Below are 15,900 nucleotides of genomic sequence, written 5' to 3'. Positions count from 1 at the left end.
ACCAGTTGTTGTATCATGCTACTTTCTTTAAGCACTTTCTAATTTTGATTTAATGATATAATTAAGCAATGATTTTCATTATCGTGATGATAAAATATAAATATTATAAGTTCTACTAAGTGTTCTGCATGTATAATTTTGATGTGTGACAAGCTGGAATTCTGTAACAAGAAAGACTTTGTGCTTATTGTAGCAAATAAGGACATTTCTGAACAGCAAGGGAGCTGTGCTGCGTTAGTGGAAGTTGCACCAACGTCACTCAGCCAGTCCTGAAAGAACTGTGAACAAGTCCAGACCTTCAGAGTAGCTGCATCTTACAAACTGCTCCAAGTCATTGACTCCCTGCTGCACACTGTGCTCTCACTTACCAGAGCTGATGAAATAGGTGTCAAACCTAACGCTTAAAACATGCTGGGTACAACTAGTGACAGATCCTAACTGTGCATAACAAGGTGATGGAAATGTATTTTTTGTTGTCCATTGCTTTGTGTTGTTTCCGTTTCTGTTACATATCCTAAATATTTTTTTATTCTTGACTTTGTTACTCCTAAACCACTTTTGTCAAGCTGCAGATCTGCATTCTTTTAGCTGATTATTGGTGAGGTTTCTGTGGCCAGTGCTGAGTCTGTGCCCCATTTCCTGTGACTCCGTTTGTGTGGTCCTCTGCCCCATCCAGTGTCTTCATTGCTCAAGGCCTCAGCCTCAGGCTTATATTTCTCACCTTTCTGGTTCAAGTATTGCAGTTTGAAATGGACCCACTTGGGCACCTTCTGTCTTGCAGAGTGTTAAGACACTGTCCTAAATGTTAGGCCTGCTCCTGGGACGTGTTTGCTTGCAGGCAGATCAGGGCTAAAGATTTTCCATCTATGCAGTATCATATAGGGAATTCATCCTGGAAGAGGTACGTGTCTGTGTGTTTGAGTGCAGGTTTGCATAACTTCCAGTGTCCCTGAAAGTCAGGTCTGAGATGCTGATCTGTGTGAGGGAAAACCAATGGAGAGTGCTCAGTAATCACAGATTTTCTGGTAGAGGCAGAGAAATAAGCTGTGTGCTGTAGCAATGGTATCACTAATCATAAAGGAGGTATATTTACATCTGTTAGAGTTGTGTGCTCGGAGGTTTTTTCACCAATCTGTTAACAATAGCATGAATGATTTCTTTTAAAACCTCTAAGACAAATTTGTTTTGCAGAACTTTCTAGCAGCTCTGAGTGTCCCTCAACTTTTATCACTATAAAAGATTTGCAAGTCTACTGGCAATTAAAATTATACAAAAATTAATTTTTGAATGCACCTACTGTTGGCAGACTTTTGACTGTTTTGCAAGAAGTGTTTTTGTGAATGCTTGCATGACCCTTCTATTAAGCAACTACCTGTGTTCAGTAGCAAAAGAGATTTTTTTATGTTTCACAGCAGGTGAAATGATTTAACCCGGAGCAGAGTAATTGCTTTTCTTAAAAAGGGCACACACCTTTCCTGTGGACTTTTTTGCCAAATATAATTATGGCTGTTAAAACGCAAAGCAATTTTTAATTCTTTTTTTAAACAAAATTACATTCCTGAAATATTCAACCGAAAGAATGAAATTATTCTTTTGAGCATACTAATTCAACTCCCAGCATGTAAATGGCATTCACACTCAAGAAAAAGGCAAATCTGAATGTGTATGGTTGTAACTGTTTTTTCCTCTAATTGCTTTCACGTTATCAAGCATCTGAAGAAGACTTAATTGTTGGAGTCCCTTTAAATAACAATTGCTCTGCCTTGCTTGCCACTGCTGTCCCTCCATCTATGAGAGGGCTCTGAACAATCACTTTCATGACCTGAACATTTTCTTCTTGCACACTCGGACAAAACAGGAAGTAGCACTGAACTCTGTTAGCATTTATGGAAACATTTGTCACCAGAGACAACTTGGAGGGTGACATAACTTTTAAATGCAGCCTGCTGGGAAATTACACAAGCTGGGCAAACCCCAACTTGGCCAGGATTTCAGCAAAGCTCTGGAAAAGGATTGTATATGTGCAGTTCTGGATTGTGTTGGCTTTTGACGGAGTTCAGCTGAAAGCTTTCTGGGTTTTTTTGGTTTTGAAATTAACTTTTCCCCAATTGAGTTTCCCTCTTAGCTTTCCCTGGCCACTTCTGCTGTTCTTAGCGCCTGTGTCAATACGTGAGACACTGCAGAGAAGTGTAATTCGTCATGTTTTTCCCTGAAGCTGAACCACTCTAACTTAGAAACCAGTAAGTGAAAAGTGAGTGAAGGAAAAAGGTATGGACAATAAAGAATACACTATATTGGAAGATGTCATAAATTCGCAGCCGCCAACTCTCCTTCCGCAACCCTTCAGCCAGTAAATGTCACAAATATAGCATAATTTACAAGAGGAAGAACAAAGAGATTGGATCTTTTATTTATAATTCTGAGTCTAAAAATGTAATTAGAAATACCTTAAAAGACAGTTAATTTTCAAAGACTAGTGATTTTTTTTAAGTACAGGAAAAGAAAAAAATCTTGAAGGTATTTTTGTATCTTTTTTAGCCATTTCTCATAAACCCTACAGACTGCTCACCTAAATATATCTGCAGACTGGTTATTTGTAGGTATTCCAATGATAGTGCAGTGTCTCATTTATGAAAGTCATGCAATACATTTTATACCACTTTTTCCACCTGCATGTTTCACGTATTTTACGGTTTGGCATGACTGAGACTGAACAGTGTATAGACTGACACCTCCTTTTCTTGTCCTGCTGCACTGCTGCTTTCAAGGTTAATGTAAAAGCCTGATGTGTTACAGTGGAATTTGTGAAATTTTAAAACTTTACTGAGCACCTGGCAGCAACTGAAGCTTTAGATATCTCTTTTAAATGTATTGGATACATATCTGATGACTTTCAAACAATTCAAAAATGATAACAAGAGTTTTCAATGAAATACTGATAAGAAAGTGGAAGCCCACAATCCTAAATGCATTTCTAAAAGTCTAAGGAATCTTAATATATCTAGGATAAAATACAAGCAAGGAAAAAAAGTGCTTTTGGGAAGGATGACTCTAGTTCATGAGTTATCTTCATCAACTCAGCAGAACAGCTTTCCTCCCAGCATCCAGGAAACCATCACTTCTGCTGTTTCCACCTTGCAATATTAAATAAGTGCAGATTTAAAAAGTGCAAACTGTTCATAGTTGTGCAAACACTTCTGGGTTTTTTTCAGAGCCACATCAAAACTTAAATTGTTAAAACTGTGGAGTATTTGTTTGTTCTTTTTAATGAAATATGAAATTAGGGAGAAGTTTGGTTTTTTAGGCTGAGAACTTTCTTTTAACTGGACTTGCCTGTCAGAAAGTAACTCCCTCTCTGATTTGATTTGTTTAGGCAGGTTTTAAAGTGTGCAGAGAGACCAATTAAGAGAGGTACTATGGAGTATAAAATGGTTATTTAATCTGAAATATGTCATAAGTATATGTCATATTGGCAAAGCTGGTAGGCTGAGAATTTGTATCAATACATATGTGAAAGGATTGTCCTCTGCTGCTCCTTAGAACAGATGAATGTCAATGCTGTTCAGTTGCTCTTTTCCAGTTCCCTGCTCTTCTTCATTATACTCTACCTTGTGAATACTTTTCTTGAACAACTAAATACTGTATTCTCAGTGGCTGCAATTTTCTGTGTGGTTTTAGTGGTCTTACCTTGCTTGACACAACTGCTTGGCTATCTGGACTTCTTTTCATACAAAATTCTGCCTTTTTTAAATTCACCATCCTCTGTGCTTTTGGCTTTTTTAAACTAGTTTTTTTACCCTGACTAGCCATCAAAGTGATAACTTTCCTAGCCCATATATAGCTGGCAATAGGAAAATGATGTTTTTCTAGTTGCTGGTTTAATAGGATTTCCCATGAAATAGCATCTCAAATACTTACCAAGTCTTAATTAATGAACAGGAGTTTTGGGGGTTCTTTTGTTCATGTAGCCTGAAAAACAAGGCTTTGTAGAATCTTCATGAAAGTCACACCTTTTTAGTCTGGAGAGAGATTTGTAGCTAGATTTGTCTGAGTCTCATTTTAATCTGCATGTCTTCAGCTTCATGAATGTGGGTTTTTTGATAATTGCTTTGTTAGTCCTCTGACACTGAGTGACAGTACTTTTCAGTGCTTGACAGCCAAATCCATTGGCATACGACAGTCCTCATACACAGTGAGGTGTTTTCTTTCTGGCTGGTGACAGTAAGAGCTTTCGAGTTGGCAGAGGGGGGGCTAAGACGTCTTCACAAGTGAGAAGAAAGCTGAGAGAGGATGAGGAGGTTGTCTGTCAAAATAAAAGCATTCATTTATTTCATCCTTCCGGAGTAATGAAATAAAGAGAAGATCTGATAGCTACATGTTAAAACATAATTTTATTTATGTGTTGCTTATATAAAAATTTATTGCTTAACTTATTATCAGGGTCCTCGTGACTTGAAATTTTTTGCAGTAAGTGTAACAAATATTTCTTTCTCAGTGAGGTGATGAGTGGTTTGATGTATAAAGAGAATATTTACATGTGGAGAGTATTGCAGTACACTCTGACAACTGATCTGTTAATTATTTTTTCTCAAGAAATAATTAGTATAGAATGTGTTTATTTAGGGTTTTTTTTGTATACATTTATTCTGTTTTAAAGTTAAAATCAAGATGAGTTTGAGAATTTTACACGGTTTACAGTAACTCAAGTAATTTGTTGCTTTCATTTTAAATGCTGTGGACACTTTCCCACTATAAAATAATGGTTTGATTAGTCAAAATTTCTGTAAAAATTCAATATATTCTTAGAAATTGAGTGGACAGAAAGCAAAAGGATGTCTGCACTAATGCCTTGCTTGCTCTATCTGTGAGGGCAATAGTATTAACTGGTAATATTAACTTCTGTCTTTGGGGAAGGAGGCGGGACCAAAACAACCAAACAACAAAAACCCAAACAAAGCACTTGCTGAGCTCAGTCAGGTGGCAGTTAATTACCCATCAGGAAAAACTGTTTAATGAATCAGAAGATGAGTGATTTACTTGATCAAAGGGAGGTGGGTTATTATGGATGGATGTTGCTGATTACTGGCCATTTGTCTGTGCCTGGATGGATATTCATGAAATGCCCCTACTCTTTTGTCTTTGAAACTGGATTCCATTGCAGCAATATTGCATTTCCATTTGTCCCTTATATTCATGGTTGTTCTCTCTTCCTGCCAAAATGCAAGAATTTGGGTGTTTGGGGGACTGTAGCTTCAGTTATTGCTGGGCTCCAGGACCCAAGAGTATTTCTCAAGTACTGTCTATGTGTGGTGGTTCACTCAAAGCTACCCTTGGCAATGCGCCTTTTAGCGAGTAGTTCTGGTGCCCTCAGAATGAACCCAAATCCATGGCAGTGGTCACCTCTGTTCCCATGTTAATCAATGTAGAGCTGGTTACATAGGACAAGGACAAGGACACTTCACCCACAACACCACTTGGTGCACCACTTTGTGTCTTTTTACTTCGAATGAAGAGGTTTCAGAAAAAAAAGCCTATGTATTTTTAGCCTGTGTGATTGTGCTGGTTTGGACAAATTTGAAGGAAAATATCCTCTGATAGAAGGCAGGTTCCAACCTTCCCTCCCCCACCAGGTTCAGGAAGAAAGAAATTTTCCTCAGAGAAAAGCAAAAGAGATAAAACCCTTTATTTAACAAACACACAGGAAAAGGATAATAATGCTAAATAATAAAAGCTCTCTCTGTGGAGAGAAACCTGGGAAGATTTCAGAGTCCTTCTGTAGGTGTGGTCTCTCTCCTCCTCCTTGGAGCTGGGTCGTGGGCCCACCTCCAGGGCCTTGGTGGAAAATTCTCCCGGTGTGTTCTGATGTTGAAACAGTCCAGAAGAGAAGAAGGGAAAAACCGAAGTCCCAGGGAAACAAAGTTCAACTCTCTGTCTCCCTCCGGAGAAGAGGAGCCGAAAGCTGGCTGAAAAGCGAGAAGGGCCCTTCTCTGCTCTTGCTGCCACAGAAGCAGAGGGGTGTGTATGTGTGTCCTTAAACAACTGCTTTGAAAAGTTCGCTCAGTTTTCTCCTCTCTCCCCTCTCGGGCTCAGTTTAAAGGCACAGAAATGCACAAAACTAATTTCTGGGCATAGAGCAGCGATAGGGAATACACATCATATAGCCGCCCCAAGACAGTGATACATCAGTTTTACAATATTCGTGTAATGTAAATGTATGCTCTTCTGCAGTTAGTTTCATATTAAATCTATTTGTGTGCTTATGATAAAGCCTGGTAATACTGACTTTTTTCTGTCTGACTTGAGTGCTATTTTTCTCACAGGACGTAGTCAAAAAATTTTGGTGTCATCCACCTTCATGGTATTTTACAGCTCTGAGTTTCATCTGTTGTTCTTGATACAACTGCATCAAATGTGTAAGAAATATTCTTTTGGTGAGGAGTTTAAAGTCAGGCTTTTCTTTTCAGCAGTTTTATAAAACCTGTTTTAGCTTAGTTAATACTAATCTTAACTTGACTTTGAAAACCTAGTCCATTCCAAGAAAATAATGGGTGATTTGAAAATTGAAATTTAGAAGATAATCATTCTGTATCTGCTTAGTTACTGTTTTGAAACACTTATAAACTTTGCAGAGCACACGGGCATCAAATGAAAATGTCCTATCATTTTTTATGTCACATTCCAACTTAAATGTTTGTTTTTCACTTTTGTATCCATTTTGTTCTCTCAAAACTGACTCCCACTTTTCCTTTTTTTTTGTGTTTTATTTCAAGTTTAGTTAAGTCTCACATGATGTTCTGTCAGTTGTGGTTATTTTCAGTAACACAGTAGTTGTTCCTGAAAATAGTGGAAATATTACCTGCTGAATGTTATCAGAGCATGAACTAGTATTTTAAACAAATCTCTTCATGTTGAAGAGGACCTAAACCAGTTTATACTGATTCGAAAGGCAGGAATAACACAGTTTAGAGACTGTCACAGTGATAGCCTCAGTAAATATACAGCCTTTCTTTGCTGCTTTATAAAAGAAATATCTTTGTATGGTCTTAGCACAGAAGTTTAAAAAAGGCCTAATTTTTTTATTGCTCTCAATTATGTAATTAAGCCTTCAGATTGAATCATTTTAAATGGTGGGGTTTTTTGGTGATTTACTATTCTGTATAGTTTCTGTCTGTTCCCAAGACATCTGCAGTGGAAATGTAATATTTCTTAAGATTGAATGAAAATCCACTGGACTGTTGCAATCTTTTCAGGTGATGTGCTCAGGTCTTTTTGAAAACACCAAGTTGACAAGTGGGTTTTAAAAGTGCTGTTGTGCAAGTTGATTATTCTTAATGTTCTTAGGCTTATTTGGGTTAAATTACAAGCATATGGGATTCTATGGAAATGTGTGATTTCATCAGTGCCAGTTTAAAGAAATTGCATCATTCTTCTCTCTTTTGTTTTCATTAACCACACAACACTGACATAAAGATTTTGAGCCTCAAAATGTCCAACACATTCTATCTTTGACAGTGTGGTTTATTTTTAATTGCATTTTAAGAAAGAAATGGCCCTAAAGCATCTTGCCTTATGCATTATATCAATTATCTTGGTGGAAGAAACACATAAAATACATTTAATTATAGGTCATAACCCAGCAAATCATAAAAATCCTGTTCTGAAGTAAATTGTTGCCACTAATTAGCTTTCCTGTTTGCCAGTACTAAAATAAATTTAATTCATGTCTTGCTAATATTGGTTATTTCAGTGAATCCAAAAGGTGTAAAATACTGATGTGTCCAGTCACTAAGTAGTTTGCTAATATTCAAGAATATATAAATGGAAATCTATGTTTAATAGTCTTAAATACAATATGATGAGGTTTATTGCATTTTACTTTAAATTGAATTCATGTTTAACTTCTCTTGAAATCCAGCAAGAAATGTGCTATTTTAAGTTCTGGTTTTAAGTTTTATTTTTTTGTTGGGCTGTTTTTTTTTTTTTTTTTTTTTTTTTTTTTTTTTCAGTAAAAGTATTTCCAAGAAGTTTACATACTGCTGTGTGAGTTTGAATAACAGAACTGAGATATTTAATCAAGGACTGAAAGTGTTCATAACTGGATGTGAGACCTTTAACATATTAAATCACAAGGGTCCAAAGCCCAAGGAATGACCTAAATTTGCGCTGCATATCAGGGACAATTGTTTGGCAAACAGTGTGGAGAAAATCTTGACTACTGTCCATGGATTTTCACTCTCTTCAATCTTTTTATCTGCAGAGAAACTTTTGGAAGTGCTGAACTGTCTTACTACCTAATTACTATCTAATTTACATGAATTTACAAGATTATGTAGGAGTTTTTTGCTGGTTTATCTAGCAAAGAAAAGAAGATAGCTTAGAGGGATGTTGTCATATTAATAATCATTATATAATTTTTTAAAAGTGACAAATCAGCCCTCCTTTGCTTTCCCTATCCTTCAGGTCAAATAACAATCAGAATGTAGTGAGGCATAATTTTTTTAAACTTTTTGATGCTATGTTGTTAAGGTCAGAAACAAGAAAGACGATGAGAAGTTGAATTGATTGCTATTGTGAAGCAAAATACCAAAGCTAGAAGGTTGCACAACTATCAGCTTTTGTCGCTCTCTGGTTCCTGTCAGTAAAATACAGCACAGTCATGCCAAAGGGAAATGATAAACAACATTTTAGTCTAGGCAATAGGTAATGTAATTTTTATTATTAAATACTAAAAGCATTTTAAACAGAAGAAACGGAAAGTGAGCTCTGTGATAGGACAAGATTGGAATGTGAGTAGAGGCAATGGGACTGGATTAAAAGTTGTGCAGAAAGTTCTGTGACATCTGTTGAGCCACGGAGCACCCTTTTCAAATTCATGTATATCCTTTAAAGTGCGCTGGTACATCCTGTAGGACAATCCCGATCTCTTACTTTCCAAGAGCTGTTAGAGCTGTACGCCGTATAAATCAGCTGAACAGCTTGTATAACAGAAATAAAGCAGATACCTAAATCACTGCATAATAAAATCAAGCCCAGTGTAGCCTGAGGTACAATGGTAATGTTATATCAGGTGCAGTTCACAGATAGGAGAAATTATCTTTAGCCTATTAAAACATGAAATCATAACTAATCCTTTTCAACATCTGAGTGGCAGTAAATACTTCCTATCAGTTTCTCATTTGGCAACTTTTAGTTTTCATTGGTGTTGCTGCAGATTCATAAATAAACATGGATTTATTTCAGATTTTTCTTATTTGGACCTACTCTGTAAGTTCAGTAAGCTCCATTGAATCCATCTTGTGTGTTGAAACCTCTGTGGAGTTTGGTGACATCAGAAGTGGCAGAAAGTCCCATCAGAATTTATGAATGAAAGCATGAGAGGGGAAAAAAAAAAGATAAAACAAAACTAAAAAAAAAAAACCCATATGAAGTAGTATCTCGTGAAAAGGAATGAAATTAAAGTACGGGTTTACTTCTGCAGTCTGTGATTACCATCCAGATTTGCTCCTTAGCAGAAATGGTTCTCTGTGCAATTCACAAGGCCACATCTAATGATGGTTTGGAATATTTTATGGTGTTATTTTAAAAATTACTCAAGGCAGCCCAACTGCAGTCTTCCTGAAGTTGAAATGAAGGCTTGGGGTTTTTGACTTTGCAAAGTAGCTCAGTATGCTGGTTCTGAGTGCTTTTGTAAGATGACTTGGTAATGCTGAAGTCTGGGTTTGAAAGTAATCCTGGTTTTGTTCCTGAAATTTATTTTAGTGTTTATGCTGAAGGATAACCCTTGATTACTAGTCAGTATGCACTTCGTGTTCTGAACTGTCCTGAAAATCCACACTTGGCTTTTGTCCATGCATAAATTATTTGAGAAAAATGCATTTGAATGTGCTTTGTGTGCATGGACGTGGTTTTGTTTGGGTTTTTCTTTTTCTCTGTTTTTTCCTTTCTTTTTTCTTTGTGTTTTAGCTGAGCATCTCTGGTATTTCATACTGATTTCTTGAAGCTGAGCGATTCATTTTCTCAAGTGACTACACCTTCCCTGGAGCTTATCTTGCTATGGCAAGAGGCACAGTAAAGGGAAGTTGTCCCCTGCTCTGTCTTCCAGACCCATCTGGAATACACAGGGTAAAATCTTCATCTGCCAGTGCTCTGAAAGGGGCAAAGAGAAGTTTGTCAGAGATGCTGACTAAATGTCCCACAGAAAAGTGCTGTACAAATCTATCTTGTCTTTGAGCAGTTGATACTGCCGTTGCCCAAACATTGCTGAACCTGGAATTTATGTTTCCAGTTTTATCTTGTTGTCTATCTGAAGCATCTAGATAATTGCTGTGATTGAGAGGCCTTAAAAAATTGCACTGGGGATGTTGATTACAGAATAGAACCTGGAGAAGAATCTAAAAAACTTTTCTTTTTCCTAGTGGACAGAACTGATGAGTTCCTTGTCTCTTACTTCAGGAAAAAAAATGAAGATGAGAAAGTTCAGAATGAGGAATTCCAGGTCAGTGCCCATGAAGTGCTAAACCAGCCGTTACAGGATTGCAGCTACTTCCTTAAGAAAGAAATCTATGTTAATCCACATAGGAAAGCCATTACTGAGGGACTGGAAGGAGCAGAAACAAGTCAGAGAATCATCCCCATCTTTAATGTGGATTAAAAACTGGAGACGTGATCAGTACTCTCCAAGTAACTTCGGGGATTTGATGTCCAGAGAGGTATTGTCACCTTGAAGACAATGAGTTCATAGTTCACATAGTTGATCAGCATACTGAGTACAAAGTTTGAGATTGCCAAAATAACATAAGGGTGGTGTTATATGAAGTTATATTCCCACTAGGAAATGGTTGGAACAAGTTAGATCATACAGCACTTCACGCTGAATAAATAGTAATGGTGCAAGGTGGGGCTGGGACTCACCAGGGAAAACTTGCAATTGTACGGAAGTGCGGAGGAGAAAGCACAGCTACAGATACATATATATGAGTTATTTAAGATGTTAATTGCATTTTTAATAGGTAAGGGAAATTGAGTAGGATTGATATGGAAGTTGAAGCAAGGAAGCATGGATAAGTGATCTCATTAAGTGGTTTTATAATGGTAATGAAAGCAGGAAGGGATGGTCTGTTGAGAGGGTGGGCCAGATTCAAACCCTTTGTAGGCAATTATGAACTTGTTAAACTTGGAATTGAATTTGTGATTTTGATTCAAATGCAAAAATAAAAATGTATTGCTGGTGGCCTCATTATGTAGCTGGGCTAAGTGACAAACTTGGCCAAGAAATCAGAGCAATGCTCTGTCCTAAATTCAACGAAGCTGGCTGAGCACTGCCTTCCTAAACTTCACAAACTCCAGTTTTCCCTGTAAAATTGGGTCAAGATTACTATTACAGGCAATATGTGATAATAAATGAGGTCTGAAAATTAACAAGATCTATAAGGTTAATTTTCCTATTTGTAAATTTGAAATTTTTCTCATACAGTTTTCCTTCATGTAGCAAGGGTAAACAGCCCTTTACACTGGAGACTACATCCTGCAGTAAAACAGTTTCATGTTCCCAAGTATTTTTCTCCAAAGACCAGTCTCTTGCTAGAGATGTTTGATGGAGTATTATAAGGAAAAAAAAACACATGTAATTACATCAATTGTTTTACTCACAGGCAAAACAGATAAATGAGAACTACTGAAAAAGACTGTCACGTGGTGGGTTGTTAGTTTGGGTTTTTTTCCTTCTGAAGTGAATGAAAGCAAATTAAGGGCTAATTTAGGATAGGACTAAAATCACTTAAAATAAGAGAGGGCACACATGCTCTGAGACCTTCTCAGTAGTGTACTGTAGGTAGAAATCAATAAAGTATTTAAGGAAAATGTTATTAAAAAGAAAAAGGAGAAAAGTAAAGCCTTACTCTATATGAACATTTAGTGCTGATGGTAGAATATTAGTAACAGGGTACTGCCAGACATTTGAAAAACTCCACATCTGAGACAATATGCAGACCATTTTGTTTTGCAGGTTTATCTGCTTAAAGCACCTGAGAAGCTGTGTTTAAACTTGGAACCCTATCAGTATTTAAGTCTAAAGGGAATTGAAAATGATAAAATTGGCTAGGCATGAGTAGATAAGTATTTTAGGATGTTGTGAAACTAGGAATTTTCAGATCTGATGTGAGTGTCCTTCAGAGAAGGTAAATCTAGTTTTAGAGTAATAGCCAAATACAACTTGAATCAAATCAGAAAAAGCATTAGTTTTGCTGAAGTCTTCAAATGATTGCTTGATGTTAATAACTGAATGAGTTTCCTGCACATAATCCAGGTTATGTAATGTATTGAAGATTTTCTGGGTTCTCTAAATGTGTTATTTGTTACTACTGTTTATCCTCAGATTCATAGCCAGTGTGGGCTGCAGCAAATCAGCCAATTAGTAGTGGTAGGTGGGGAGGTGTCTCGGGGATTAAGGCACTCAGACATCTACTTGTTAATCATACAAATAAATAAAGAAAGGCAGTTGCCATGATCTGTGGTTACCTAGATACCAGACACTGTGACTCAGAACCTTTTGATCTTTTCTCACTCCATACAAGTTTTTCTTCTGAGTCTGAAAATATCTACTTTTCATTTTTAATAGTTTATTGAATGGGTTTTTTTCTGATAAGGGTTACAAAAAAAAAATAATAACTTATAATATTTTTGCATATATATGAACACTCTAGTCATTATAAAATCCTTTTTCTTCTTCTTTTGAGAATTTGCCAGGTCTTCTATTATTTCCTTAATCCCTGCTTGAAATGGGATTTTTGTCCAATAAGAATAAACTTAAGTAAAACCTATATGTGTATTTGTACAACACCACAATGTTAATCTTTTAGTTCTTCCCATTAAAACAGCACTGTAATGTATCTAACAAGAAGCTGTCATTATTGCATGTGCAGAATAAGCAGAAAAATTTGAGGCAAACTTCAAAGACACAGCCATGTTTTTTACTGTAAGTTTCTTCTCACTTACTGTAAAGAATACAAGAATTAGAGATGATGTAGTATAAGAGGGAGCAAAAATTGCAAAAATCTGCTGCAAGATAATAAATACTGTAATTTATATCGTTTATGTACCTTGAGTTAGGTTGCCTTCTAAAAATGATGTCATTTTTCTCTTAAATATTCAAGTCAATTTTTAGCCCCTTCTCCCAAAATATATGATTATATCACATAGATTTATTTATATACAAACATTAAGGAAAAAATGATGACTGAGTTACATTGTGTTTTATCATCTTAGCTGTAGCTGCTGAGTTGAACAAGGCTTTCCTTTTCTGAGCTACCCTGTTAAAATTTGCTTGATTTGTTTTGATATCCTGTATGGTTGAAACATTTAGACTCAGTCACTGCCCTGATTAGGGTTTTGGATGTCATCACAAAGTGTTATACCATTGCAGATTCTCATATCTTATAGATTTGTCTCTTTATATAATTGTTCTGTTATGGTTCTTTGCACTGCTACTTCCGTATGGGAGCCCAGGAGACCATGGACAGCAACAATTAAACCAGTGACAACAGGAATTGTCTCCATCAATATCAAAGCTAACAGGAATTTCTTCTTCTGTTTATTGAGACATTTTGTATCAGGTTTACCTCTTCCACAGGGAGAAATAAAAGGATAGTGTGAAAAAGGAAGCAATTGCAGCATAGTTAAACTGATCTATGTGTTAGGAAGAAACTGCATTTCAAATGTGAGAATAGCTTTAAAAATAACATGGTGAAGGTAACTGGAGAGACTCTTGAAGTAATTGTCCCTGAAAGCTCCAGCAATTAAGTACTTCTGGATCAAAATACTGTTTGAAAAATATTACTAAATTACCTCTATGAACCACAATCTTCCAAACTCAAGTACAGTGAACTGTGTGTATAGTAAACATTATTTGGTCATTCAAATTAACTAGGGGAAAAGCCTTTTCTCTTCTTTGATTGAGTAGAATTTCCAGTTACCACTTTTAAGATAGTCAAGCATTCTGAAAAGGTACATTTTGTCGGGAGGTTGGCAAGACAGGTTGGACTTCTCAACCAGCTTAATTGCGAGTCTTTTATGTTAAATTCCGGAGAAATATTTCAAAAGTTGCTGATTGTGCATTTTAGCTAATTTCACAAAATTTCAGTTTGAGGACTGTCATTGCATGATTCGCCTACTGTGAGGAAAAATGCAGAATACTCCAGTGAACCTCTATTTGTTGGTTGGGGTGGTTGGTGATCTCTTTTATCAGTTTGCTGCAAAACTACAGGCTTATTTACAAAATACTTCCCTTGCTCTATTATTCTCAGCACTCTAAGAAAATCTTGAAATTCTGAGGGAAATGTTAGGAAAAATCCTAAATAGGGCTCAAATAGTCCCTTAATTGTTATATATGTCAGGTAATAGTGCCTTGTAAAATTCTACCTGCAGAAGTGTGCCAAATATCATTTAGTTGTTAATTGCAGAGCATTCATGTTAAACTGTTCTTCATATTTCAAACTTTAATTTCTTTTGGCATCTGATTTGACATCTGATTTATTGTCAGTTGTTCTCTGTGGTGTGTGTGTACTTTGGTATGGGATGACTGTGCTAACTGTGTTAAGTCAGACCTGTTAAATTTAAACCTAAGCACCACTTGCCTGTACTGTGTCATCTCGCAATCTTTTTTAATTTTTATTTGGGGAACAGAGTATTTACAGAAGTCTATGACTAATCTTTCCAATTTCAAAAGCCCGTAATCTTCAGACTACTACTTTCCTTCTAGACTTGTATTTATTGCCTGGAAAGAGAGACTGGGCCTGGTTGTCTGTAGTGTTCACTGGCCTTATTCACTCCAGCACTGTTCTAAAAAGTACAGGCACTCCATATGTTCAAAATTGTCAAGTAAATGTGAAATCATCATGCAGTGAAATTTTACAATAAACATCCCAGCTATGTAGCTTTTCATACAGAATTGAGATTGGGGAAAAGAGTTTGGTACTTCATGAAGTACATTTCATAAGGAAGTCATGATCTTGTACTCCCTGCTGGGAGGTACAAAATTATGCCGAAATCACGGATAGAAAGTCTGGACCGAATGGAATGCACTGGGAAATGTTTGCAGACATTGACAATCTCGTATTATTTAGTGTGATCTGAGAAATACTCTATAATTACTGACAGGTGGCCTAGAATAGGACAGTGAAATTTCCTATGTAATTGTAGATTGATGATATATTATGTGTATCCAGTATGATTTTAAAACATCAAGTCATCCCGTAATTATATATATAGAGACTTTACAAGATACCTGTTATTTCTTCAGGATCCATTACAGTCCATCATACAAAATATCAGTTCTGGTTTTTAAACTATGTATTATAATATAAGGATTTTTAAAATAAAGGTTGTTTACCCAATAGACGGTGAGGATTTTTTTTAGAGTCACTGTAAATAGATGTTTTGCTCCTAGTTAGGGAATTCTAAGATAGTATAGTGGGTGTTGCGATGAGTTGTTTCTATGTAACAAAAATGCAGTGTCTTTGGGGTTGGGAAGGTTCAGTTAATAGGGGATTTATCTTGATTTTTATCAGTAAGTTAAAACACAGAGCACCTGCAGCCATCTGCATGTGAAAAATTTCACTAAATGCAGTGAAATGAGTCATCCTGAAAGTTGAGTGGGCCCAGTAAAGTCCAACAAAAGATCAGGAAGATGATCAAAATAAACACGAAGTGAAAAAGTCTTTCAAGTGTTTGCAGCAAATCTAGGCATAAGTGACGAAAGATTGGTGTCGAAGTCATAGAACATGATATTACTGGATATGGCATCCCCTTTTATATGTGGTAATTTTATTCGTTGAGTGATTTGGAAAAGACTGTGTTTTAACTTTAATGAGTCGCTATGAAGTTGAAATTACTTGCCAGCACATT

The sequence above is a fragment of the Corvus cornix genome, chromosome 13 (genome assembly GCF_000738735.6).
Source record: "Corvus cornix cornix isolate S_Up_H32 chromosome 13, ASM73873v5, whole genome shotgun sequence".
NCBI lineage: Eukaryota > Metazoa > Chordata > Aves > Passeriformes > Corvidae > Corvus > Corvus cornix.
This window is presented reverse-complemented; position numbering follows the sequence as displayed.